General features: G+C 41.6%; 1 pseudogene across 4 annotated transcripts; it reads right to left on the bottom strand.

Moving 5' to 3' along the window:
- Window positions 1-1,892: 1,892 nt before the first annotated feature.
- On the bottom strand, window positions 1,893-3,937 carry LOC147885782 (protein RMD5 homolog pseudogene; annotated as a pseudogene). Of its 4 annotated transcripts, none has more exons than XR_015543445.1 (2): window positions 3,757-3,937; window positions 1,893-3,610 (listed from the first exon to the last, which is right to left on the bottom strand). The product of XR_015543445.1 is annotated as a protein RMD5 homolog pseudogene, transcript variant X2 (transcript). The 4 variants fall into 4 exon arrangements; XR_015543444.1 differs by having other exon boundaries at window positions 1,893-3,599; XR_015543447.1 differs by having other exon boundaries at window positions 3,784-3,937.
- Between the last annotated feature and the right edge of the window lie 22,714 nt (window positions 3,938-26,651).

Genomic DNA, 26,651 nt, shown 5'->3' with positions numbered 1-26,651 from the left:
TCAAAAACTTGAGGATTGTAGAGTTTTTAAGCTCTTCATTTTCCAACTTGTGATTCTTCCATCTGTAGCTCTTAGTAGAACTCTCTTTAACGCGATGCGGATGCTAGAGATAGACTCTGCCATCCATGAGTTTTGGAGGGATGGACTACACAAAGCCTCATCTCGGATAGGTCTCTAGGACAAGGGTGGCCCTAAGGGGAGAGCCCTTGGATCCTTCCATACGGAATTGGACTAGGAGGGTATGCTTCAGCTAGAGGCAAATGGAGATAGAGTTGGATGCCTTGGACTCGCTTTAGAAGAGGATTAGAGTAGTGAATTGTTTGGCTTGGTGTTGGGAGGTCACCAGGTCCCCCCTACAACCACCCTCATTGCCATTTTGCAAAGACATTATCTACATCCTAGACACAATATGGGAGTGTGGGACATTGGGATCCTGGATGACCATTAAGAGGCAGGGCATGTTTCGCAAGACTTGGCGTGCGTCCCCTACCCTAGTTGTTAGCCCTTGTTTAAGAGATTCCCTAGGCAGTAAACCGCATCATTCAACTAGGAGGTTTACAAGCGCTTCTCTAAGCGTCATTTGAATTATTTCAGCCTTTATGGTTGTGAACTCCAAAGCCTTTTAGCTAAGCTTGCTATTTTGAAAGAAGAGCTTTTTAGATAGCACAATAGTCAAAAACTATCTCAAAGTAGGTCCAGATCTTGATTCCAAGTCTAGAGCAGCTCAAGACCTTGATTTACAAGTCTAAAGGCTAAATAGTAGCCAAGAACACCTTGGCAAGACTTCATAGATCCAAACCTTGTCTGATTAGTTGAAACAACTTAACAAGCGTTTAAGTGCTTTTTGAATGCAGATTTATTGAGGCACTTCTTGAGTTTTAGAGGCCTTTGTAACCTTTAATAATAAAACTTTTTGCCATCTATAATAATCTCTATGCCACATGGCGCCATATTTATGACCATTTGGGAAAGGAATGAAAAGACAGGAATGCTATTCTTGTAGCCTTGAGATAGCGCTGTCTCTAGAGAATTTGAAGAAGCATCTAGGGAGCTCTGCATGCCAAATCTTTCGAAAAAATGAGAAGCCTGTTAACATTCTAAGCAGTGTTAGCACTGAAGGTGAGTCGCTGAACAGAAGGCACTCACAGATATCTGTCCAATATACAGAAGGTGTCGAGAGCAGGACAACTTCACTTTCATGTGCATACTTTAGATCAGGGCGCATATGCCAGAGTAAGCAACAAAACATTAAGAGATGCTGGTGATCACCAACCTTGAATAGATTGGGAAATACCAGGCTCCGACATGTTCCATTTATACTTACGGGTAGAGGACACACAAACCCTCAGGTCAGTCAGGCAGGTGCCCACATGGCATCAGCCATGTAAGCCATCAATTCCTGGCATTGCATTTTGGTCTCAGTGCTGACATGGCACCATGGCGTGCAGGGAGAGGCACCATGGCGTGCAGGGAGAATAAAAATATACTCATTCATATTGATAAATCTTGTCTCAATGCCTGCTAAAACAAAACATCACTAAATTGAGGTACATCAGTACCAACTTTTTGCCAAAATTTAAGCAAAAATCATGTGATCACCTTTAAAGTAGAGCCTCAGAAAACGCCACATTACAAAATCCACATATAAAAGTGACAGAGAGAGAGAGAGAGAGAGAGAGACATTATTTACACCTTTGCTTGCTATCTTTTTCTCTTTTTAGCAGTCTAAAACATAATGACAAAAACCACAGTCCCCAGGTCACTACACCACCACACCTAATCGCACAGGCAATAAATATAGCGCCAACAGGCAAGTGTTGTTAGAGAGGGGAAGAAACTTGCACATGGCAAAGACAATGATGCATCGCTTTTGCACACCCTTCTTTCAATCCCTAGCTTTACCATAGAAAGACACGTCGTGAGACTTACATGAGAGAAATTTGCAGACAGACCCTCATCACCCATGTCACAAATACTAGTTAAGTGGGCTGCCGTATCGTGCAATTTCTCGCAACACCTCAAATCACTCGGGTTAAGACTATGTTCAAATCAGTGAAGGTTGAACTTTGGTAAAACCACAACACGAACTGAATTCATGAACAGCATAGACATATTCTCTCCTATGCCTCTCCATAAAAGCTTTGCCATGGACAATTGTTGTAGGGGAAAACAGCAGATATTATCGTCCATGCATCAGATAAACCATAACTTCTCAGTAGTGCCTGTCCGATGAGCTTGAATGCAAAGCAACAAGTTCAGCTATTCTGGCAGTTGCCTAGTATATAATGTTCTGTTGTTAGACTTTGCATTTAGAGAAATATTGGTTTACATTGATTCATAGCCAATTCAGTAGGACAATATGGACATTTAAATGCTCGGCTCTTAGAAAGCTTTTGAAGTGATTGCTTGCATAGTACATGGCCACAAGGCATCAGCATGGGGGGATTATCTGCAGTGCTTTGTTCTTTTGAGACAGGACAGGCAAAGATAGAATGGAACTGATAAACCTTGTCCAACTCAATCTCCACTGGTAACTGCTTCAGACTCTGCCAATCTTGCTTCTTATTAGCTAGCACTGTGACCATTTTCAATAACGTGGGAAGCGCCTGAGCACCGGCTGAAATTGTGACTTGTAAGGGGCTTTCGTAAGATTGACCTAGAAGACTACAACACTCTCTGGTAAATTCCAGCCCAACACTTCCCCAATTTGTAGGAGGTGACAAATCAGGGTAAGGGGATGTTTCCAATCGACCAGCCCAAAGGAGGCTGCCCATCAATCGCTGTATCTTCTCCATGTGTAGAGATGCAAAAGGAACAAAATTGTCCCTAGCATATTGTAGAGCCTGTGGACGTAACCCCTTTTGAAGCAGCTGTACAAACTGGAGTTGGTGCAGTTTGAATTCTAACGAGGAGCCCTTCTGCAAAAGCTCGTCACGATGCGATTTTGCCCAGAGAAGGGCTGGCTCCATGTTCCTCAATTTCATCTGCTCGAGAATTTGGTACATTTCAAAAAAAGGGGCTTTCAGCATGGCACCTGATTCTTGAGCTTCGTTCACAAAACAATCCCCCAAAGCAAATTGGCCTTGCCGGAAGAAGTGCAACGCAATTATCTGATTGACAATATGGCGATCAAAATCAACTTCTCTACTTGCTTTCGCAATGTCCGTGTGGAAAACTTTATCCAGCGCCTTTCCATACTTACTGAGAGCCAAGTTTAGTTCCTTTTGTGAGATCCCAATTTGATTACATGGCCCAATGTCATTTAGTTTGCCTTGTAATTCAGCAAGAACTGTCCTGATCTCAAAGCCCAAGCCCTCGCCAACATCTATAGCCTTCTTGGCAGCGACTTCGATTTCTAGTCCCACTCTTCCTATGATCTCTTCTGCTTTATGTTCAGAGAGCTTCTGCTTCTTGAACACTCGATCAAACGCGTCCCTTATTGGCCTTAGGTCCATCCCCAAATATATAATCAGGAGCTCGAAAAAATTTAATCAGGAGCTCGAAAAAATTTACTTGCTGCAACCCATGTTACTTATCGACAAAAGCACTGCCCTAAAGGGCTAAATTTGTGGCTCAGCATGAATGTGAGCACGTAAAACCTGTGTCCAACCTGCAAACAGAAACGAGGTGAAATAAGTTATCGAAATTGAAAGAGGGAGAGAGAGAGAGAGAGAGAGAGAGAGAGAGAGAGAGAAACAAACTTGTACAAGCTATTAGCCAATAGAAAAGGATTTGCCGCCGGTTGGGAAAGGATACCGCAGGATTGATGAAAAAAAAGTTTACGTTGAGGCTGTGTAGACAGAATTCTAATCCGGCAGAAGATGTTGTGGAAGGAAGAAGCAGTTCCGGCTGCGCAAAAACGACGGACGACAGGATGAAGCAGGCACCAGAACCCTAATCACCATAGCCTGCCACTGGGGATCTAAATATAATAACCGTTACTCTAACGGGACTCTCTACCGTTATCTATATAGGGGGCCAAGGCCTTTCCTCAATGGAACGTGTCCCGCCAATGATTGCGTTGTTCCCCGAAATGGTTGATTCCCCACCTGGAGGTCCAACGCGGCGACGATTGGAATCGTACAAGAAATTGCCGCGCCGTCCACTTACCTCAAAGACATTCATGCTCTGACAATGGCTTGATCGGACGCCAACCTGGGGCCCTTTACCTTTTGGGAGCTGCCAGAAGCCACCTCACCCACCCGTGGTCCTATCGAGGGGCACCCACCCTAGACCGGTGGGCACAGGGTCCACAATCGTGATCAATTCACACACATGTACCATCCACAAGCTAGGACAACAGGCCCAGCCTCCAAGCTTTGAATGTGACTTGAGGATTGGCGGCCCAATGCTCAAACCACTAAGCCAAAAACCCTGGAGGCAAAGTGTGATCTTAGGGGGTAGCAATAGGTTGGGTATCTGTAAGAGCACAGCCACATGGAGCAGCTAACCAATGGGCACCACCACTAATTGCACTGGATGATTGTTCAAAGACTCTATACTATGTGGCAATGTAGACTGTGGGCTCTTAAAATGCAGGGACAAAGGCAAAGAGCATGAGAAGATGACGGCTACCAAATGATGCACAATAGGATTTAAAGAGGGTGCCAGTTTTTCTTGAAATCCACCCAACATTCCACAATGGAGGTATGGAGGGGGGGGGGGGGGGGGGTTGGGGCCTCTTATTTGAACGGACTGCATCCAATTCCACAACTAATGTCAAAAATCTGATTTCCACAGTTTGCCTCCATTCAAATGTGGAGATGATGCATCCAAACCGCCATATCTCTGAAATACCTCCAAAGAGCCATGTATGCAGCCACGCTCTAAGGTTGGCTTTAGAGGGCAGATTGCAACGCCCATGGGTTTTTATGCTCAGATGACCAAGCCAATTTGTAGGACCCTAAGGTTGAGCATTCATGTGGGGGAACATGACTAGAAGGGGGAGTCCTCCCGCGACGAAGGCCAACCCGCACCCTATACTATGTGAGGTGACACCTGTCCTTGTCTTGCGAGCATGATAGTGTTTACCTCCTTCCCAAAATGGTTGACCTTTAGAAGTCCATTAACCTTTACCCCATGCCTCAAACAGTCTTAACAACTTGTAGCATTCCCAACGTACCTATTTCAATGGAGTTACAGTTTCAAGCTATTTTAACATGTCGTTAAGAGACTTAACACAAGTGTCACTTGACATAACTGGACCCCCTTGAATCCCAATTGGAATACACACTTCTATAAAAATCCTAACTAATCCTTCTTAAGTAGTAGTAGAAATACGCTGTTAGTCCCCTTGTCTATTCATTTACTTTGAGTATAAAGGGGCAAGCTATGGTGACCTAAACCTAGAAAAAAACACGTAGGGTAGAGGTGCCTAATTAAGTACCCCAAGCATTGCAAAAATAAAATTCAAAAAATGAGTTGGGATGCCTTTGAAAGAGTTAAGAGGGAACCTGATACAGAGGGGGTAAGATGCTTTTTAGAAAAAAAAAGCAATCCTTGTAGCTTTATGTATTCTTCTAAAGCTATTTATGTACATAGGGAAAAGCCTTAGGGAGGGTTCTTTTTTAATTTTGTGGCAAGAGAGCGACTAAGGCGATTAGTCTATGCCAAGGGCCAAGGGAGGCTGCCGAGTAAACTTTCTAGCAATCAATAGGGACCTTGGAGGATATGTAGCCCGTGTAGTAGGTTTGAAATTGCTAACAATTCCCCTGGCAGAATGCTTATGAGAAGCAGATATTCTAGTTGATCTCAGTCATTCTAGCCCTATGAGCACTTTAGTCTTGGACATGGTTTGTAATTTCCATGGCAAAATGCTCATGAGAAGCAAATCATCCGATTGTCCTCTCTTCACTTATTCTAGCCTCAAGAGCTCTCCAATCTTTTCACACAGTCTAGAATTCCCATGATAGAATGTGCATGAGACCTAAATTGTTTGATCATACTCTCTTAAGTCAATCTAGTATCAAGAGCACTCCAATCTTTTAACATGGTCTACAATTCTCCGAGCAAAATCAAATAGTCTAATTGTACTCTCTTAAGTCATTCTAATCTTAAGATCCTCTAGTCTTTTAACACGGTCTGCAATTTCCATGGCAGAATGCACATGAGAACTATATGAACTTTCTTCATTCATTCAAATCTCAAGAGTCTTTTGACATGGTTTGCAACTTCCCCTAGTAGAATGTGCATGAGAACTAAATTATCTAATCACAGTCTCTTAAGCCTCAAGAGCACTCTAGTCTTTTGACATGATTTGTAATTCCCTTGTTAGAATGATCATGAGAATCCAAAAGATTAGCTATTTAACATATTTGTAGATTGTAAGTATGAAAATGTTAAGAGTGGTATCTTTTGTTTTATTGTTTTTTTATATTCAAGAAAATTGAGCAAATATCAAGCAATTTTTGTGCCAAATTTTAAAAGGAAATCTTTTTAAGTATATATAATTCGCCAATGGTATGAAACAAAGTAAAATAATCTATGAAAACATTCGCAATTATATTATAATGTTATAGAAGTTTAGCCTCGATAAAAACATCCCTGATGATAGTGCTATCATGTCCAAACCAAAGGTTTTAGTTTTTGAAAAAAATGTTTCTTTTTTATAATACTCATGCCACATGTAGGTTGATCTAGGAGGCTTTTAAAAGAAATTCAAGCACCACAGGTCAACATCCTACCTTCTCCAACGATGGAATCAGGACCTAAAGCTCAAATGATTGAAGAGACTACAATTAGATAGTTTGGTTCTCACGTACAATTCACCAAGGAAATGCATAGGTCATATTTAGAGAGAGCCAAGATACTGGAGTCCTAAGTCATGGTGCTTCTTAGCCCCCTACCTTGTGAGCATAGGAACCAAGCACCACTTCCCAGACCAAGGCCTCAACATTTGTGTAACAAATTTCAAATAGAATTGGGATGCAGAATAGCAACCCAATAAATAAAACAAAATTGTGTGTGTGTGTGTGTGTGTTTGTGTAACTCGTGGTGCTCATTAACCCTCCACCCCCTTGGAACCAAGAACCACTCCCTAGACCAAACCCTCAACCTTTGTGTATGAAAGCGATTGAAATTTGCAATTCAAATCAATAGGAAAATAGGTTATATCCTTCAATCACAACCAAATCTACTATGGGTGAGCAACAAGCTTCGTGGTGCTCCTTAACCCTCCATCTCCTTGGAACCAAGCACCACTCCCCAAACCAAACCCTCGACCTTTGTGTATGAAAACGAATGAGATTTGCAATTCATATCAATAGGAAAATAGGTTAAAGTCCTTCAATCACATCCAAATCTACTATGGATGAGCAACAAGCTTCAAAGCCTACCTAAATTTGATATGGAAGAGAGTGAAATCTTGAGGGAGGATGGGAAAACAACATAAGGGAGGTAAGATTCCCCCAATAAGTAATGAGAGGGTGTGTGGACTTGAAAGAGGGAGAGGTCATTGGTGAGTAAAAGAAGGATAGGAATTCATCAATTTATCGTAGAAGGTAAATTCCACCATGAAACACTACAATGCTTCTTGGTCAAAAGCATGGGAGATAGTTTATTAGTGTTGCCTCCTTAGAGGTAGTGCTATAGTGGAGGATTGAAACTCTTTTGTAAATTTCCACTTGTGATTTTTTTTAAAATTGACTAAGTTGTGTTGTTTCAAAAAGGGATCATCCTAAAAAATTTCCTTTTAATAGCCCATCTCCCTTTTTACTTTCTCTTTGGCATCCAAAAGCACGCACTTTACCACTATTTTAGCAGGCAATGCCCATGTGTACTTGTGCACTCTTGTTTATTAGCACTATCTCCTAAGGGGTTGTACAATAGTGGAGAACTGGATTCTCCTCTGTGAATTCTCATGTGTAATTGTTCAGAAAAAAGTTATTGAGCTAGACATTTCAAACTTCTTTTTCTGAATTCATCCTACAAAGCTTACGTTCAACCTTTTAAAGCCCAATATTGATTGGTTTCTCTTTTGCATACAAAAGAAGGCAGTGCACACACACACTTTTGCAGTCTTGTTCTTACTAGTTTCCTATGTGCATTTTAAAACTTTAATATAGATTTTTATGCACCTATGTCTAATGTAATTAGTACTCATGTTGGTACTTTGATAAATTCACATCTCTTTTATATTCAATTTTTTATTGAATTTGAGATCTTATAGTTTTTTTTCCCTATGGAGTACGTAACAACAAACTCAATACCGAAGCTAAACCTTATACTTTTATCTTTTTCTTTTTTATCTACAATTTGTAACAATGGCAACTTCCATCTTATCAAATATTTAAAGATAGAATTTATGATCTCATTTTGACACTCTACTCCTACAACATGCTCTTATGGTCAAGAGCATGCATTTTAAAAAATGGAGTGGTTAGCTTCTCATAATTAGCTATAAGAGAATACTTAATTTTATGCCTTTTCTCATAAAATAAGTACATATAACTACTATGCATAAGGAACAAATTATCTTTGAAACTAATAAAGGCTACATAGAGTTTAAATGTGAGGCATATATGAAGTTTGGATAAATTTTATGTGTGAGGCATATACAATCTTTGGAAAGAGTTATGTGTGAAGTAGATATGATCTTTAGAGACAAATATTATATTCAGTATATTCTCGTTATCTAAATATCACCTTGATCACACACGCATATTAGATAGAGCACATCAAGTTCTATCAAATAGGTGTATCTTGATCCAAAAGATACCAGAAATCTGTTGTGTCACCAAGTGGAGCAAAGGCTACAAAGCATATGATTATAATATAATCAAACACTTCTTTGCCCAAAAAAAAAGTTCTATCATATAGTATCAAGATGGATTGACTCAAGTCATGAGCCTACTGAGCCTACGATAAAGTTTTGTTCCAAGCCTTAGCTAATGTGTTATTTTGCATGCATGTGGATAAAATATTTGACAAATCGATCTTCATTTACTTACCTAAAACCAAACTACCAATTGCCATAGGTGATTGAACATAAGCATTAGTATGTGAAAATGAACTACCAATTCTTATAGGTAGTAATTAAGCCACAAGTATTGGTACCTCTGTGCATCTGACCTCACATGTTTGAGGCTTGTCAAATAAGTCAATAGGATACCCCAACACAAACTATGCATACAAGATTTTTGTGAAATACAATAGAATAGTTCCATAGTATGGCTTCCTTCTATGCATTTTCTTGAAAAGAAATGGTACATTTTCATGAATTTCCTAGTTCATACAATTCTTTGTGGGCCACTGCCCATGCCCAATACCATCCCCAAATAACCAGGATGATGTTATATTGGTGATGATGATTTTGATCCTTTCCCATGTCTAACCTTGATGGTTTTGATAGAGGCTAGCTTGTGTGATAGCTTCTATGCCCTTCTATAGGTCATCATATTAAATAATGGTATTCTAAACTCAATCTTTTATATCCTTTCTTTGTTATGGGGCACGTGTAGTTTTATTTTGCACATAATTAGTACATAATATTAATGTTTGCGTCTTTTACAAGAGATAGAAAAGAAGTAGGAAAAGTTTAGAAATAAGACACGATATCATGTCCATCGGTTTTGATCCTCCCTATAAGAATTAGTCCTAACAATTTCTAGATCAATAAATTGCACATGCAAGACATGCTTGATTTCCTCATGAACTCTGGTGACCCATTTTGCCCTTGCTTAAATGTCACCCTGTTGCTCCACTATTCATATGTCTAGAGGGAACAATATGTCGAGAACCATATCTGCTGAGGTCTAGCTCATTGGTTGCAAATGTTGGCAAACATGGGCTCTCAAACCTTGTAGCATTGAATCATCACTAGGAAAGATGAGGCGCAAATATTGAATAGAGGAGTAAAGCATGCTGCAAAGTGCAATGTGTCATGGTTTTGCTCTCTTATAAAAAATTTCCTCTCATTGCCCCTTCTCGCTATGGTCTCGCATTATCTACGATGTCTTTTTCTCTACTATTGATATCTACGCATGAAATGCCTCAAATGATTGAGTTTCTATATTCAAAATTTTAGCAGCCAACTGACGAAAATTGCAAATATATCCTCGTTTTGCAAGATTTTTGTGTTTTGAGGTCGGCTATGGCACACAACAAATTTGAGTTCAGCAACAATAATAGCAGGTCTCATGGCTACTCTGCCCTTCAATCGATGATCAACAAACACAACTTTTGAATATTCACCTCTATAAACCTTGCTGATCTAACATCATCCTGTGTGATTATTGGCTAGTAGCATGTGTTGCATGATTATCACTAGCAGCATGTGCATGGTTATGACTAGCAACATGTGGAAGGTGTTGTGGGTGGCTTTCTTGTTGATAGATCAACTGTCAGCTTTTCTTGTCATGTTGATAGATCAACATGGTTATGACTAGCAACATGTGAAAGGTGTTGCTGCTAAACGTTGTGGGTGGCTTTCTTGTTGATAGATCAACTGTCAACTTTTCTTATCTTGCTCAATACCCATTAGCATCATGTTATTGCTTTTGGAACAACATTTCTAGCAGCTCTTCTTGCCTTATGCTTTTGATACACCAACTATTATCTTTTCTTGCCTTGCTCAATACCCATTAAAATCACGACAAGTAGCTCAATATCATCTCGAATAGTTTGAACTTGGTCTAGGTTGGTTGATGTTAACATTCACCAATTTTTTATAATTTATCGATCTAGTGGGTTGCGATATGATGTGTTTTACATGTTTCTTGAGTCGCTAGTAGTTGCACAATACACATATATATGGTGTAGCTCAAATCTTCAATTTTTTTGATCACATAAGCAAATGAAAAAATGTTTTATAATTCTTTTGCTTGCAAGCCCCATTTTATCCCACCATTTTCTTTCAAAACTCCATAGTCGGTATTTTCATCAAGCATAGATGGATGTTTGAGGCTATTCATAGAGGTGATATTTGAAGCATGCTCTTTGATACTGGCACATTTGAAAAAATACATTCTATACCTCTTGCATCTCATCAACATCAATATCAAGCTTGGTGTCTCTCCCAATCTTTGCTAGCTTACCTCTTCTTCTAATTCTGATTCGATTATGGCATTGATTATGCCCTTACAATCATTCCCATTGTCCTAGGGTGGTTAGTTTTCAGTACCTCCAATTTCAATTAACCCATTCCTCCTCACTTGCATTCAACATGACACACAAATTGCAAAGATGGTGACACACTAGCCTAATGATCAACAGATCACACATCCAAGACATGATTGCTTTCCTCGTAATTTTTGGTCACCCATCCTACCCTTGCCCAGACGTCGCTGGATTGCTAAATGTTCGTACATGCAGAGGAGGTGATGTGGGATACCATTCAGTCCAGAGGTTCAGGATCTTGTTAGATCCATTGGCAAGCCAATTGCCAACTACACGGGTCTGTTAGACCGCTTTGTTTCTTGTTTCCCAGATCAACTATTGCATGCTTCTTCATTATATATTGAGCAAGAGTGACTGCACCTGTACTCTGCCTTCGACTCACCTCATTCATCTCGTCTTCTTACATTCTATTTTCTGTTGCTCTTTCTTTTTGCTCTTTGCTTCCATTCACAATGGTTATGGGCCCACAAACGTTTGTTCTCGCTAATCGCTCTCATCCCTTCACTGCAAGCCCTAGGTCAACCTTATCTCGTCCACTAGACACAGCTCTACTCAACTCCTTTGCATCCAATGGCTATTGTCCCAATCGCCCTCTTGAATTCACGAGTAACCTGACCCGTCTACGACGGGCTAGCGACCTGCTCCGCCGGGTCTCAAGATGCTAAAATGTCTGAAACCAGCAACATATTCTAACCAAAAAAAATGTCTACGACATAGTACTTCAAAATATTACATCCGAAAGTGAAATCAGAGAACTCATTGATATGTCCAAATACACATCCGCATACAATGTCATAACTGAACATACAAAATCTACAATAGACACACAAACATCCCTAAAGGGAAAAGTCTGCGGCCATGTACTATAGGGAAAAGCTTGCGTCAGCCATGTACTCCACATCCGCCATGTCCAAAAAAAAATTTCTGTAAGACAGAGTACTTCAAAATATCACATCCAAAAGTACAGTCACATGTCTGAACATGCAATAGCTACATCAAAGAACTGGTTGATATATCCAAATACACATCCACAAATAAAGTCATAACTGAACATACAAAATCTACAATAGACACACAAACATCCCTAAGGGAAAAGTCTGCGGCCATGTACTGCACGGAAAAGCTTGCGACGGCCATTCACTCCACGTCCACCACATTCGCCGCGTCCACCACGGCTACGAACATACAACGGAGTACCAGCAATCGTATCTAGCCCAGCATCACATAGAAAGAACGAATGGAGTACCAGCAATCGTACTTAATGTGTCTAGTTAGAACGAATGGACTAATGTTGGGTGCTCCAATAACATACAGCAATGGCTAGAGGAAGTGAATCGTATGACTATATGTGATATAAGGTAGACTGATACAGTTAATTACTTGAAGGGAAAGGAGGGTGTAGCATATGTGTCTACATGCAAGGTTGCATGATGGCGATTGATTGACCTATAGTAGGGTGCACACTACCTCTTTTCCTTCAAGAAAATCTCTCCTTGCTTGCTCAAATCTACCTTCTTTTGTTCCTCCATTATCTTCATTTTCTTTCATCTCCTTTCCTTAGATATTCATGCCCTTTCACCTTCCCCTAGCATCGATCAACCCCTACACCTCTCTTTCTCTCTCTCTCTCTCAAAACCACATACAAAAATTCTATAAACCTCCCCCCCCCTCTCTCTCTCTCTCCCTCTCTCACAAAAACACAAAAGCACACACACACACACACACACACAAACACACACTCTCTCTCTCACACACACATATAATCTCTCTCTCTCTCTCTCTCTCTCTCTCTCTCTCTCTCACTCTCTCTCTCTCTCTCTCCCCCCTCTTCCACTTATCTTTCTCTTGCATTGGATCATCCCTCAAGATGGTTTTTAAGCATGTGCAGTTCTCCCCCCTCTTCCACTTATCTTTCTCTTGCATTGGATCATCCCTCAAGATGGTTTTTAATCAAGAAATTTGCCGGTATTGGCAGCAAGAAAATACGGGAAATAATTTAATGTACTTAATGTGTCTAGTTAGAACGAATGGACTATTGTTGGGTGCTCCAATAACATACAGCAATGGCTAGAGGAAGTGTATGTAAGCGAACTGTACATCTCTCTCTCTCTCTCTCTCTCTCTCTCTCTCTCTCTCTCTCTCTCTCTCTCTCTCTCTCTCGCCCATAGCCCAACCTACAACACAGTTGCATGCTAAACTACCAGCCTTTTCTACAATCCTTTTCTATTGGCTCAGCATGTATTGGCTATCAGTTAATTACTTGAAGGGAAAGGAGGGTGTAGCATATGTGTCTACATGCAAGGTTGCATGATGGTGATTGATTGACCTATAGTAGGGTGCACACTACCTCTTTTCCTTCAGGAAAATCTCTCCTTGCTTGCTCAAATCTACCTTCTTTCGTTCCTCCATTATCTTTATATTCTTTCATCTCCTTTCCTTAGATATTCATGCCCTTTCACCTTCCCCCTAGCATCGATCAACCCCTACACCTCTCTTTCTCACTCTCTCTCTCAAAACCACATACAAAAATTCTATAAACCTCCCCCCCCCCCTCTCTCTCTCTCTCCCTCTCTCACAAAAACACAAAAGCACACACACACACACTCTCTCTCTCTCTCACACACACATATAATCTCTCTCTCTCTCTCTCTCTCTCTCTCTCTCTCTCTCTCTCTCTCTCTCTCCCCCCTCTTCCACTTATCTTTCTCTTGCATTGGATCATCCCTCAAGATGGTTTTTAAGCATGTACAATTCTCCCCCCTCTTCCACTTATCTTTCTCTTGCATTGGATCATCCCTCGAGATGGTTTTTAATCAAGAAATTTGCCGGTATTGGCAGCAAGGAAATACGGGAAATAATTTAATGTACTTAATGTGTCTAGTTAGAACGAATGGACTATTGTTGGGTGCTCCAATAACATACAGCAATGGCTAGAGGAAGTGTATATAAGCGAACTGTACATCTCTCTCTCTCTCTCTCTCTCTCTCTCTCTCTCTCTCTCTCTCTCTCTCTCTCTCTCTCTCTCTCTCTCGCCCAACCTACAACACAGTTGCACGCTAAACTACCAGCCTTTTCTACAATCCTTTTCTATTGGCTCAGCATGTATTGGCTATCAGATAATTACTTGAAGGGAAAGGAGGGTGTAGCATATGTGTCTACATGCAAGGTTGCATGATGGCGATTGATTGACCTATAGTAGGGTGCACACTACCTCTTTTCCTTCAGGAAAATCTCTCCTTGCTTGCTCAAATCTACCTTCTTTCGTTCCTCCATTATCTTTATTTTCTTTCATCTCCTTTCCTTAGATATTCATGCCCTTTCACCTTCCCCCTAGCATCGATCAACCCCTACACCTCTCTTTCTCACTCTCTCTCTCAAAACCACATACAAAAATTCTATAAACCTCCCCCCCCCTCTCTCTCTCTCCCTCTCTCACAAAAACACAAAAGCACACACACACGCACACACACACACACACACAAACACACACTCTCTCTCTCACACACACATATAATCTCTCTCTCTCTCTCTCTCTCTCTCTCTCTCGCTCTCTCTCTCTCTCTCTCTCTCCCCCCTCTTCCACTTATATTTCTCTTGCATTGGATCATCCCTCAAGATGGTTTTTAAGCATGTGCAATTCTCCCCCCTCTTCCACTTATCTTTCTCTTGCATTGGATCATCCCTCAAGATGGTTTTTAATCAAGAAATTTGCCGGTATTGGTAGCAAGGAAATACGGGAAATAATTTAATGTACTTAATGTGTCTAGTTAGAACGAATGGACTAATGTTGGGTGCTCCAATAACATACAGCAATGGCTAGAGGAAGTGAATCGTATGACTATATGTGATATAAGGTAGACTGATACAGTTAATTACTTGAAGGGAAAGGAGGGTGTAGCATATGTGTCTACATGCAAGGTCATATGATAATGTCGTTAGTCCATATTTGGTTTAATCCATATTCTTTTGTTTTCGGCGCATGTAATGAAATAGTCATTGAACTGAATCACACTCCCTCACCTTTATGTCTGCACTCTGCATGCCTTTGCCCCCTCAAGATTTGCATTCGGGTCCTCACACACACATCGTCTCACTCTCTCTCTCTGACCTTGCTCACACACACACCGTCTCGCTCTCTCTCTCTTTTGTTTTCGGCGCATGCAATGAAATAGTCATTGATTTTTGTTATGTGCTGGAGGAGCATGGGATGAGGCAAGGAAGGGAAGGCAATAGATAGAAGATAGATGCTCAAGGGCACTCGTATAACTGTACATCTCTCTCTCTCTTGCTCTCTCTCTCTCTCTCTGTCTCATAGAAATACGTAATGACATACACCCCCACGTATAAATTAAGCTAATGCCTTACACCTTTATCCCGGGTTTATCCCCCCTCCCCATTTCCTTTATATTTGATTTAATCCATATTCTTTTATTTTCGGCGCATGCAATGAAATAGTCGTTGAATTGAATCACACTCCCTCACCTTTATGTCTGCACTTTGCATGCCTTTGCCCCCTCGAGAGTTGCACTTGATTTGTGTTGTGGTTAGAGAGAGAGTTTCAATCGAAGGATCCACGGAATTCATCTATCTTCTATCTTCTATCTTCTATCTATTCTATTAAGGAGGGAGGAGGAGGGAGGATGGAGATCTCTTACCTTGCTGGGCTCCCTTTACTGCAGACCATAGTAGCAAGCTGCAAAGGCAAGGAGTAGGCAGAGGGTAGGGCACTGAGAGAAGGAGGGTGGTGGAGCTGAAGGAGACGAAGGGTGGTGGAGGGTGGTGGAGGTGCAGGAGATGGAGCTCGAGCAACGGAGGGTGGTGGAGCTGCAGGAGACGAAGGGTGGTGGAGGGTGGTAGAGGTGCAAGAGATGGAGGTCGGTCGATGACGGTTTGTCTGTGAGCTTTGCAGAGCAGAGCTACAGTGTGCAGCTCAGCTGATGCGCTGATTTCTGGGTTTATTGCGGGTGATGAATTACCCACTCCTTTCAGGCTAGCGCTTCTGAGAGCTCGTAGTGGCTGCTTCTGTCGATGATGCTTTGTCTTCCACCAGGCTGCTTTACAGAGCTGAAGGTCGAGCGATGAGAGCTGCAAGAGACAGAGGAGCTGCAGGAGACGGAGGTCTAGCGATGGCGATGGCGACGGCGAAGCGTAGGGTGGTGGAGCTACAGGAGACGGAGGGTGGTGTCGAAGGAGCGAGTTGAGGAGACGGAGCTGGAGGCCGAGCGACGGCGAGACGGCCAAGTTCACTCTAAACAGGGATGATGTTCAATTCCCTTCATCCTCTTTGTCATCTTGAAGGGACGTCGACGACGGCGATTCAATGCGACGGCGGGCGTGATGAAGGGTGGATGAAGGTGATGAAGGATTCAATGCGACGGCTGGGTGCTGAAGGTCCATCCTCCCTCCTCCTCCCGCCACGTGCCTCTCCCTCCTCCCACCACGTGCCTCCTCCTCCCTCCACATGCCTCTCCCTCCTCCCTCCTCCCTCCTTAATAGAATAGATCGTATCTGGACCAGCATCACATAGAAAGACAACTTAGAAACTATAATTATTGAGCCATAAAACTTTTATACATGTATGTTGGTAAAACCCAACTCATTCTTTAGAGTACTTATTCAGACGCAAAGGGCTGTCAACAATGCTCGCAAAGGTGTACGTGTAGTCCCCATTTTTCGATAGAAAATTCGTGTCCACACACATTCATAGTATCCCAGCCAACGAACAGTGATGGTCTGCGGTCCATCATCCCTATGAAGCCGGCAAGCCAGGACAACGTAATATCCCAAATGGACTCGTCCATCCAAAGGATTGTGGACGTGGAGATTCATTAGAAACCCTGAATCAGGAACAGTCCTAAAAGACAAACAATAGCATGTTTTCCCACTCAAATATAATCCAAAAAGACTTTTGTTTTAACAAAAATAAAGCATTAAACAATGCACACAATTCTTACCCAAGGTAGCTCTCCAGCTCAAGCAAATCCAACAACAGTTGTGTGCTCTCCAGAGATCCCAAGCCCGCAGGATCTACAATTTTCTAAAAGTGAGTGACTATACTATTAAACGTGTCAACATAAAACGTGGTTGTCAAGCAACTATGTACCTTGCACCTATGCTCTTGTTTCGGTGGTGACAAATGTGAACTGCCTAGACATCCTATCACATTGCAAAAAAAGAATGCATGTGTCAATCTACATATATTGGAAAAAAACAATAGGCTTTGAAGAGAAAATAGCCTGTAGTGTATGGCAAACCCATAACTCAAATTAAAAATGAAATCCAAACATTATCAAGGACAAAGTCATGAAATATTACGTCTCACTTCATCTTTGTATAAATAGCCAACATTCCCAAAGACCTATGATAGTTGGAATACTGAAAGAACTTAAAAAAAGCTATACAAAGATTACCGAAATGAAGATTTTCCACCCAAGAAAGTCTGAGGAGGGCTTGAAAGAGCAATGTCATACTCCTAGGCTCTTGCTGTTGCCAATTGCAAAACTTCCTTGTACACAACATTTGTGGTAGAAGTATTATCCATCTCCTCACCCCTGGCATCAGACGCACTCTGCGAAATGAAAACCTTAACATCGTTTGATGCTCGGATATGTGAAAATGCCACATATAATTGGCCATGACTGAATACCGGTGTCGCCAAGTACAGCCCCAAAACTGACAATGTTTGGCCCTGTGACTTATTGATTGTCATGCCAACGGATAGGAAATTGCCGTCTCCTCATGTTGAATGGAAGTTTAACGTTGGTCGGAATGAATGTTATCCTTGGAATAAACGTTTTATCACCAGCATTGTTACCAGTAATGATTTCAGCTTCTAACACTTTTGTGTGCCTCTTTGCATATCAACCGTGTCCCATTGCACAAACCCTGGCGAGGATTCAAATTACACAACAAAATTATAGGAGCATTCCTTTTCAAAACCAACTGATGTGGGGGATATCCACCACCAAGATCAAGACTGTTCAAATACTAGACTGCAAACAAAAAGGAATCTCCCCCTAAGTTTCCACTGAGTCTGCACTTAGGTACTCCCTTTCCTCACCGGGCATTGCCTTTAATGCCGTAGCATTAATTGCATCAACCTCGATGTTTCGAGGTGCAAGAATAGCACGCTGTCGAAAGTATGGTGCATAGTCCAAAATAGTTGCAAGCCCTCGATACACCCATCTAATGAGGCCTTCCATGGACTTTGTCTCTAAAAGCATATGCGATGGAATCACAACAGTATCTTCTTTTGTACATCTATTTATCCCATTGCCAATGTCCAGAACCCATTATCCTTGAGTGGCATAAGGTAGCATTGACAATGTCCTCTCGTCCTGCCTTTGGAAGAACTGGCAAGACTTGCCTAAAATCCCCCCCCAACAATACCACCTTCCCACCAAAAAGTTGCTCATTGGACATGATAGTTCTGTCTAGTGCCTCGAAAGCAAACCGGTGAGTCATGGGTGCCTCATCCCATATTATCAGCCTAGCCATCTTCAAAACATCTGCAAGTTGACTATTAACCTTAATATTGCAACTGCTAGTACCATCCAGCTCCAACGGTATCTTGAATCGTGAGTGTACCGTGCATCCATTGGCTAGTAGCAATGCAGCAATCCTAGAAGATGCACATGCCAAAGCGATGAGCCCCTCCCCACGCAATCGAGAGAGCAAGCAATTGTAGAGAAAGGTCTTTCCAGACCCTCCTATACCATCGAGAAAAAAGACCTCACCACCATCTCCATAAACCCTTGCCAAAATCCGATCGAATACAGCACGTTGACAGTGATTCAAGGACATTTCCATTTGTTGGGCAGTCTGTGCTTCTTTCACACAATCAAACATTCTTTCTTCTTGCAATAAGCCATTTCCAGCTTTTGACAAAGATGTTCTATCTACAACAGACATTCCGTCAAACTCAGCCAACCTTCGCCCATGTTGTTGAAGAATGTGCTCTAAGTGCAATGCTCTAAGTGCAATATAGCCTTCTTTATTGCTAGTTCACGACGACCAATTAAATTCCCCATACTTGATTCCAATATATTAAAAAAATCATCTGAAAGCTCAAGGGAAAATTTTTCCCACAAAAGTTGAGGAGACGTTGGCTCACAAAAAACCAATATTGTGACAAATAGGTGTCTCAATTGTGCACTATTTTGATAAAACACAGCCTCTTGCATACACACAAACCATTCATCATCACTCTCCAACAATCCCCGTGCTATGCATGCTGCCTTGAAAGTAGGGTACACTTGGCTGTCAAAAGTACGTAGGTCATCAAAGGACTTGCATCCCGTGCACACATTAAGAAGCATACGCATGAAGTAGAGCTCACCAGCTGAGGGGGAAATATTGTACATCCGACCTATGGTATTCCCCTTTTGTCTTCTAGTCCACCGCTTACTGGTTTTGTTCCAAACCAACTTGTCTGGCAACTCACCATACAGCAAGTTGCTTGCATCATATTGCAACTGATTATAAGTGAACCATTATGTGAGGGTGGTCTTTTGATTTTGTTCCCTTCCTACAACATTTTGCAAATCATCATCATCTCAAAAGATGACGTTATTGCGCATCGGAAGATGAACTTGCAATCTTTGCACATCGGGTTTTTCATCGTGCGCGGCATACTCATAAATCTGCCAACATGCTTCTGATGCTGACACGTAACGTGCATCTAAGTAACTACTAATCTCATCAATGCCACCGTCAACTATGTTGTGCAAATGCCCTTGCTCTCCTGTATTATTTAGCTGCATCTTGATAATGGCTCTGTCATGACCTTTGTACACATATTTATACAAATACTTAACTGCAGTGATTGTGGAGCATATTTCAACATTGATGTGTGCCTTGTACTTCATGGAGAGGAAAGGATTAAATGGCACAATCCAACGATATCAATCACACCCCCTTTCACTTGTATCTTTCTACCATCATCACGACGCATGTAAATTGGATAGCCATCGTTGCCAACAATAGTCATCTGTGAGAATCCACATGGATAATGACGAATGCATTTTCCATCAACCATGCAAGCTGCAAATGGATTTAGTGCACCACACGGACCATGGACATTACATTGCCCAATAATATCATGCAACTCCGGGAACATAGCCTTATCTGGCAACTCCGCACACACTAATCGGTCATAGTGACCGATCTCCACGGGTTTGAAACCACTTTCTAATATCAACAATATGTGTGAGTGTGGCAGGTCTCTCTTTTGATACTCTATGACACTCACATATCCAGCCACCTTCCCAAACAAATTATGTTTTGTAATTGACTGCATCATGTCCTTATGCTTTTGGAAAAACACACGGGTTGTCAAATCTGGATGGTCTTGTGCAGTTTGCCCCGGCAACAATGCTATAGATATTTCAGGCCATTTGGGATTACAGGTGAATGTTATGAATAAATCTGGTTTGCCCCTTTTTCTGACAATTGCCATAGCATCTTGGTATAGCTGGCACATATCCCGAGGCCCTCCTGTAAAAGAAGAAGGCAACACCACCCTATGCCCTACAGCATTGCCAAGCACAGTACGTGTCCCATCAGCTGTATTCACCATGTCCATCAACCCTTGATAGACTTCAGCGCATAGGGAAGCTTGGTTGTTTCGTATCCACACCAACTTAGACTCTTCCATGCTACTGTAGGCATCAACCATGTATTGCTGCAGCAATCTACCCCCATGCAAAAGACATGCATTTGTATCATATCTCACTTGCAAAAGATATGCGTAGTATTGTCTCTGGGTGACACAACTCTGTCCACATGTCTCGTGCAATGGTGTGTGATTAGGAACATCACTATATGGGATATATGGATGCCAACCATCTTCTCCCCGAGGGAACAAAAGAACATACATGAGAGGCATGTATGATCGGTGCAAATTAGATATTCTACGCACAAACCCATTGCGGCTAAAAATCTGAATGTCCCGATTTCCAATATCGAAGTCATCCCCTTGTCTTGGCATGATTGCAGCAACCTCGCTAGCCATAGGAGCCAAGTACTGCCTTGAGGTGGAGCGGCTCTCACAAATAACCATCCTCAGGTTTGTATGTGGATTTGTTCTTAGCACTTGCCCAATAGCCATCAATGCACTGGCATATGGATTGCACTCGTGCATCATCCTCTGCAACAACTCCAAAATGCCTGGATCCAAACCAGGCATCCCATCTAACCGGTGTTCTAGTTCATGATCAGTATCATACACATACAACTGTGCAAAACATGGCATCTCTTGCCTAGCCTCATCCGGCAACAAATTTCCAACCTGATGATACACACTACCATGGACTCGAAAGTTTTGTATACCCCCATTCCCATGGAACATTTGATCAACATGGGCTCCCAATGAAACAAATGCCATGGCACTATTATAAGCCCTAATGTTTTTCTTAAATAGTCTGCTTCTAGCATCATGTTTGTGCAGTAGAACTCTCAAAATCTCTGGTGGTTCTTCTAACGGCAACAATGACACACGACCAACTTTGCAACAGTGCTTGCCCACAAAACTTGATGCATATGCATTCGCGTCTCTTGTTTCCACAGTTGAGCCTGGCAAAAGCTACATGTATGATCCATGGATCCGAGTGCATGAACAGAAGGAGCATTGAAGACCAGTGGATACAAAGATGGATGCTCTACATTTTCCCTTAACGGAAAAGTATGCAAGATAGAGAGGCTCCCCCCTGCACCCAAAATCACAGCCCTATTGTGAACAACACGCCTTCGGGCTCTTAAATGAGTAGCATCCCTGGTTGCATCCATTTGAGTAGTTGTACATACTACTGGAGCATGTTCATGCTCATTACGTACTATTGGTGCAGTATGGAGGTCCATCTATTTTCAGCAGTGCATGCTACATTACTGTGCCCATGCATTTGATTATGTTCTCTGCGTAGGCCAACTTCTACATCCATTGATTCCATTGCCCCCCTCACACTTCTAGCAACTTGTGTTCTCGACCTTGTTCTTTGTATAGCATAAATGCGATGGGCCGCCCGCGTTGAATCCATTTGAGTACTTGTACCTATTACTGGAGCATGTTCATGCTCATTATCTACAGTTGGTAAAGTATTGACGTCCATTGTATTTTCAGCAATGCACGCTACATTACTGTGCCCATACATTTGGTCCTGTTGTCTGCGAAGGCCGTCTTCTACATCCATAGATTCCACAGCCACCCTCACGCTTCTAACTCCTTGTGTTTTCGACCTTGTTCTTTGTATAGCATAACTACGATGGGCCGCCCGCGTTGAATCCATTTGAGTAGGTGTACCTATCACTGAAGCATGTTGATGCACTCTACCTACTGTTACTGAAGTATTGAGGTCCATTGTATTTTCAGCCACAATGCACGCTACATTACTGCATCCATGTATCTGATTGTATTGACTGCAAACTCCTACTTCTACACCCATAGATTCCACAGCCACCCTCATGCTTCTAGCACCTTGTGTTTTAGACCTTGTTCTTTGTATAGCATAAGCACGACGGGCTGCCCGCGTTGAATCCAACAATCTTCTCCTATGAGAACGTATTGAATGTAGCCTCTCTTCTATTTGTCTTGCCATCTTCTGTATCCACTCAACCAACTACATAAATATCTATTCCTCAAAGGGAAAAATAGATTAATCAAATAACTTATGCATCATCCCTAACCATGACAAAGCCATCCCTTTCCCATCTATCTAAAATTGAGAGCGGACCATCTATGCATTGAACTCATTATCTTTGGTAAGAGTAATGCTCATATTTTTTCAACATGTGAGCAAAATACAATACCATATGTGCAACCATCATTTGAAACATAAAAACCAAAGCTAACATATCTAAAAAAACTCAAAGTTGACCATCTCAAAAAAAGTATAAGCATTGCATCAGCATTTATGCGAATACATGATGCAAAGAAATTACAAATATTTCAGTATATCTTAAATAAAACGAAAATGGGAAGGAACAATAGGCAATTCAAATATTGAATTAAATTAGCTTCCATTGCCATATATATGTCAAATGAAAGTAAATATAATCATTTGCAAAAAACTTGTCTTGCCAAATAACATAAGGGCAACCCAACTACATGAATCCCATAGAAGCATTTGGGATTCCAGTACAAAAAGTGACATAAAAGTCTCAGGAGTCAAACTTGTCTTGCCAAATAACATAAGGGCAACCCAAGTACATGAATCCCATAGAAGCATTTGGGATTCCAGTACAAAAAGTGACATAAAAGTCTTAGGAGTCTCTTAATTGTCACGGGTTGCGACCTGCTGTAGTTTACGGCTCATCCTGGTCATCAAAGCAGTTAGCCTATTTAAACCAACTTTGAACATTGACACCTCAGTGGACAGTAGCTGAACTTGTTCTTTCAGCTTATCAACTTGTAGTCTACACCCATTCTCACATACAACTGCCCCTTCTCCACCTCTCCCCAAAATCTGTTGCATCCATTGATTAGATTCCTTAACGCTATTCTCAATTTGAGAAATCCTTGCAATGAGAGTTCCAGGGAATTCTGCCATGCCCTGCGCTATTACTGCAGCACCATCTGAATGGATTTCTCCCCACAAAGACCCCAAATATTGTGTGTTCATGGCACATGCATCCTTATTATTCTTGCACATGGCTTGAATGGACTTTAAAAGATTGTAATGACTTGAATGCTCAGTTGCATGGGTTGAAGCTCTCCCCCTTGTAAGTCGTTTCATTATATTAGCAGTGCGACGTTCGCAGCTAGACTTAAAACGCTTTGAAGGCAACTTGGGACCGTGATTTGCTCCATGGGTTGAAGTCTCGGTCCTTGCTAAAACTTGATTTATCACATGAAGGCTATCTGGCTCAGGAAAAGATGACAACACAATGTCAGAAATTGCAGAGCCCTCCAACCTAGCAGCTCGCTTCATTGCCCGAAGGCTTTGTCGCCCATGGAAACCTGACTCCCCAAGATTTGGAACAACGGTAGAAGCCATTTCTGGAGCTGCATCCATAATAAAATACAAAAACCTTTTCAGGTATGTATTGGCTCAATTGTATAATTGGATCACACAGATTCCATAGAACAAACATGAGCAGAAATGAATTGGCATAGGAGGTAGATACCCAAAGATTGTAGCCTATCTCCTCTCAGCAAAGAATTTGGAATCAAGTTGGATGGATTGAGATATTTGTGAATGAGCTTGTGCCAAGCACTCGTGCAAATATTTTCCGATTCAAAGGCGGTAAGTTGCTTAGAGTGACCAAGGATATGGTGGTAGGAAGTAGAAATCATAGGACATGTTAAAAGGAGAAATCGACATGGAAGGCACATGGCCCTAGCATCTATTTCAAAAATCAAATCCCCCTAACCTCCCCTTGCAATGCATTAGCCTCCTCTAACGAACCCTAAATCTAAGACCTTAGTCCTATGATTTCTACTTCCTATAATCTTACTGTCTGCTCATGAAGGTGCTCCTGGGAAAGATATAATTAACTTTGGACCTTTCATATCCAACCACATCATGGACTTATTTCACTTCTGTCCACCATTATATTTTGCTCTGTGTGTGTGTGTGTGTAGCCCCATCTATCATCCAATCGCCTCATCTCTCGAGCTTAGTTCTCATGGCTATAAAGCACATGATGTGAAACACACTTAATCCTTTACTCTCCTTGAGAAGCAAGACTAACTTCTGAAAGAGGTTAGATTAGATCACTTAGGGAAGAGGATGCTGGCTTATCTCTAAACATACTGCCAGCTCGATGCTCCTAAGAAAATACAAATACCTTTAATGATTACTGATCCAAACACATCATGGCCTTGTCTTATTTCATTTCTGCCTACCATTATATTTCTCATCCCCTCTCTCTCTCTCTCTCTCTCTCTCTCTCTCTCTCTCAATGTAGCCCCACCTATCATCCAATCGCCTCACGTCTCAAGCTTAGTTCTCATGGCTATAGTCCACATGACATGAAACATATTTGATGCTTTACTCTCATTGAGAAGCAAGGCTAGCTTCTCAAAACAAAGGTTAGATTAGATCACTTAGGGTAGAGGGTGCAAGCTTATCTATAGACATATTGCCAGGTCATCAAGATGCTCCTACGAAAGATACAATCACATTTAATGATTACTGGTCCAACCACATCATGGCCTTGTCTTATTTCACTTTTGCCCTACCATTATATCCTTTCGTCCTCTCTCTTTCTCTCTCTCTCTCTCTCTCTCTCTCTCTCTCTCTCTCTCTCTCTCTCTCTCTCTCTCTCTGTGTAGCCCCACCTATTATTCAATTGCCTCACGTCTCGAGCTTAGTTCTCATGCCTATAGTCCACATGACATGAAACATATTTGACGCTTTACTCTCATTGAGAAGCAAGGCTAGCTTCTCAAAACAAAGGTTAGATTAGATCACTTAGGCTAGAGGGTGCAAGCTTATCTCTCTAGACATATTGCCAAGTCATCAAGATGCTCCTAGGAAAGATACAATACATTTAATGATTACTGATATCCAATCGCCTCACCTCTGGAGGTTACTTCTCATGGCCATAATGCACATGACATGAAACATACATAATCCTTTACTCTCCTTGAGAGGTTGATTAGATCACTTAGGGTCCAACCACATCATCGCCTTGTCTCTAACTAATACACTAACTTCATTCACTTATGTCCATCAATATATTTTCCCTCTCTCTCTCTCTCCCTCTCTCTCTCTCTCTCACCTCTATTATCTTTTAGTTCTTTCGTCTCAATAATATAATCATCTAGAAACTATAAGATCATAATGGTTTGCATGATTTAAAAAATGTAGCTTACATTTAATGATTACTGGTCCAATCACATCATGGCCTCCATTATCTTTTAGTTCTTCCATCTCAATAATATAATCATCTACAAACTTAATTCCTTTCCGTCCACCATTATATTTTCCCTCTCTCTCTCTCTCTCTCTCTCTCTCTCTCTCTCTCTCTCTCTCTCTCTCTCTCTCTCTCTCTCTCTCTCTCTCTCGGCTCTCCTAAGAGATATGCATAGACAAAGCAGGCATTGAGGTATGAGACTCTACACACAAAGCAGCACAGTAAGGTCCACAATAGAAGAGATCATGCTGAGCCAATAGAAAAGGATTGTAGAAAAGGCTAGTAGTTTAGCATGCAACTGTGTTGTAGGTTGGGCTACTGTAGGTTGGGAGAGAGAGAGAGAGAGAGATGTACCATATTTTTGAAAAAACATGGTTCTTAGTTCAGTTTTCCCCTCCCAAGAATTCAAGCGTCCACGAATTATAAGATCAAAATGGTTTCAATGAATGTGGCTTGTCTCAAACGATGCAAACTCACACACACACACACACACAGTGTCCTAAGGAAGCAAAGAATTCATGAATTATCAGATCGGAATGGTTTCAATGATTTTGAAAATGTAGCTTGTCTCAAACGATGCAAACTCACACACACACACACAACGTGTCCTAAGGAAGCAAAGAATTCCAAATAGAAAGCAAAGTCAATTGAAAAGCAAGGCTAGCTTCTCAAAATGAAGGTTA

This window comes from Dipteris shenzhenensis, chromosome 25, assembly GCF_047967505.1.
Source record: "Dipteris shenzhenensis isolate YYH24624 ecotype China chromosome 25, Dip_SZ_1.0, whole genome shotgun sequence".
Classification (NCBI taxonomy): Eukaryota; Viridiplantae; Streptophyta; class Polypodiopsida; order Gleicheniales; family Dipteridaceae; genus Dipteris; species Dipteris shenzhenensis.
Note: the sequence above shows the minus strand (reverse complement) of the source record. Positions and strands in the feature narration are given on the sequence as shown.